The following is a 2,680-nucleotide window of genomic DNA, read 5'->3' on the forward strand; positions in this document are numbered from 1 at the left end:
GTTCATAATAATTGCAGTATTTTAATAAGATATTCATATAGCAAGACATGAAGAAAATACGGTATTTAATAACCTCTGGAGTATTTTAAAACATGTCTTAGGGCCTTAATGTGCCTAGTAATATACTATTTAAAACCATAATTTTATCCCTCCACAATATACAGTCATTCTTCCTTACCATTTACCCAGCTAATGAATGCCAGCAATTAGTAAAATGTAATCCCATTGCACAATCATTTTAATGCTTTTAGCACTCAGAAAAGTAAACACCAAATTAATACTGCTCAAGCCATATCAGATCCTAGTTGGAAGCAAGCAATTATAGTTCAGCTCCTCAGGTGTAATTAAATGATTGGAATGATTTAGTTCCATAAATGCAAGTTAATTCATAAGCAAGCAACAAATATACTGGGAGTAATTACAAGAAACATTGACAGTCTAAGCAGGGCATGTCCTTTCATGTACCTGATGTAGGAAAATGCTGCCCTCTCCTGGAAATAATAGACTATGGCACGGGAATAATTGGAGACAGAAGTCAAGAGGCTCATTGAAGAGACTTTGTCTTCGTAAGTGAAATCTGTTCTGCTAATTAATAGGAATTTTCTGGTTTACACATAGACAAAATAACAATATTGTTGATATCAGATTAAGGCAACCTAAGTCAAACAAAGACCTTTTGGGTCTTTCTGTTTGCAGTATACTTTCCCTATTATTAGAAATAAAAATGTCAGTGAATAGAACAACAAAATATTCCATACACTAAGTATGTAAATTGGTTGTTCTAACGCTGCAATAGGTATCTAACTTATGCACAACACTTACATATCATTCAACATGTACCTTTACAGTAGGTACTTTGAACATAAGGTATTTTTAGAACCAAAACTTATTGAACCATCATTATTCAGACAGCGTTATACTTCGCCACATCAACAACAACCAGAAGCTGGCCACGAAGATTTTCCCAGGAGGAATCATCAGAAAAATTAAATGCAATTATTTTAAAGCTTTGCTTTACTTTCATTTGAAGACAATCTGTTAATAATCAATCTGTCTAATAATCAAAAGAAATTAAAGCTGGAGACTAAAATAAAGTATACTGGTGGGCCGAGACAAAAATGAAAATGTGAAATGAAACTGTAACGCAAAATCTGGAGTTAATTTTAAATACCTATTTCCTTATTCACTACCTATTCATTCAACCTGCGTTAGGGTTAAGACTACTACTTGAACATCATGCATAGAAAGCTAAAAAAAAAAAATTGTTCTTATCTGTTGAAGATAATATGCAATAGTCACGTAAAATTCACACTAAATATTTACGTACAAAACTACCTAAAAAAATGAATATAAATTAACCAGCATCTTCCTACTAATGAAAGAAATCTCAGATCTACCTATTTTGCCCTCTACAGAAATAAATGCTTCCTAGTGCTACATATAGCAGCATGGGGGAAAAACCATACGCTGTGGTCAGTGTATGACTATTTTCCATACACAGAAATTGACTGTAAGAAAGCTCGATTCAAAAGCACCTTATCACTGTAAAAGCCTGAAATTGTTCTTTACCAATAGCACTTTGGCATATTTGGCAAAATATTTCTCTGTTCCAGATCTCTGTGTATTTCAAAACATACCCAAGCTGTACACAAATACCTTCACTGTTACTTTACCTACCATGGAAATGAAATAACTTATTTTAAGAAGTCGTATTATTAAAAGTTTAAAATGTACAGCACATTTGCTTTGCCCTTTGATGTCACAGTCCTATTTTTCTATTCAAATCTTGTACACTGTAAGTTAATTGCTTTTGGAAACTACTTATTATTCATGTAAAAATTAATGTGCCAATGTGTTTAAATCCTTTTAAATGACCATTCATGCATCTTTCTTCTTTAAGTACCAATGAAATCTGTCAAAGATATCAATGCAAGATGGTCTTAGAGAAAGTTCTAATAAAGATTTTTTTCTGCTAACATAAGATTTTCATTTTCGTCAACTTTACTTAAATTCCATTAATTTTTTAAGCTGCTTTTAATAAATTCACAAGTAAAAAATTTTAGGCTCCATAGCCTGTCATTTGTGTTCCAGCTGACTTTATGAATATTAATAACAGTGTTATCCTGATTAAATAGGCTTCATATAAAATCCCTGTGAATCCTATGGCTCAGACACCTCATTTTTCCAACTCTTTATGAATTTGGATTCAGACATTAAACTGGAAAAAACCTTAAAAACAGATTCAGTAGTACATTTGTGTACCTTTAAGCAAAAAATTAGATGTTCTAATGATTCAAATAATTAAAATTGACAGGACCACATATTGAGATTTCAGGTTTTCTGTAAACATGCAACATATTTTAACTCTAATGAAAACGTCAACACTTCACAGAACAAAGGATTAAGAATCTATTATAAAATAATAATAATGTCTGTCCTTATCCTTACCTTAAACTACAGATGATATGATCTTAACTCTTCATATGTGGAGTGTTGATTTGCAGAAGTATTTCCCAAAGAGAAAGAAATTAGTGGATGCTTAATTACATAAGCATACACATGAAATACATGAACATTCTAGTTTAGCATGGGTGCCCAGTGAAAAACAGCATTAATTTTTAATTGGTTATACTTCAGCAAAAACAACCTTTTCCTAAAGAATGTCAAATTGAAGCACTCA

Source organism: Fulmarus glacialis, unplaced genomic scaffold (genome assembly GCF_000690835.1).
Source record: "Fulmarus glacialis isolate BGI_N327 unplaced genomic scaffold, ASM69083v1 scaffold10830, whole genome shotgun sequence".
In the NCBI taxonomy this organism is placed as follows: Eukaryota; Metazoa; Chordata; class Aves; order Procellariiformes; family Procellariidae; genus Fulmarus; species Fulmarus glacialis.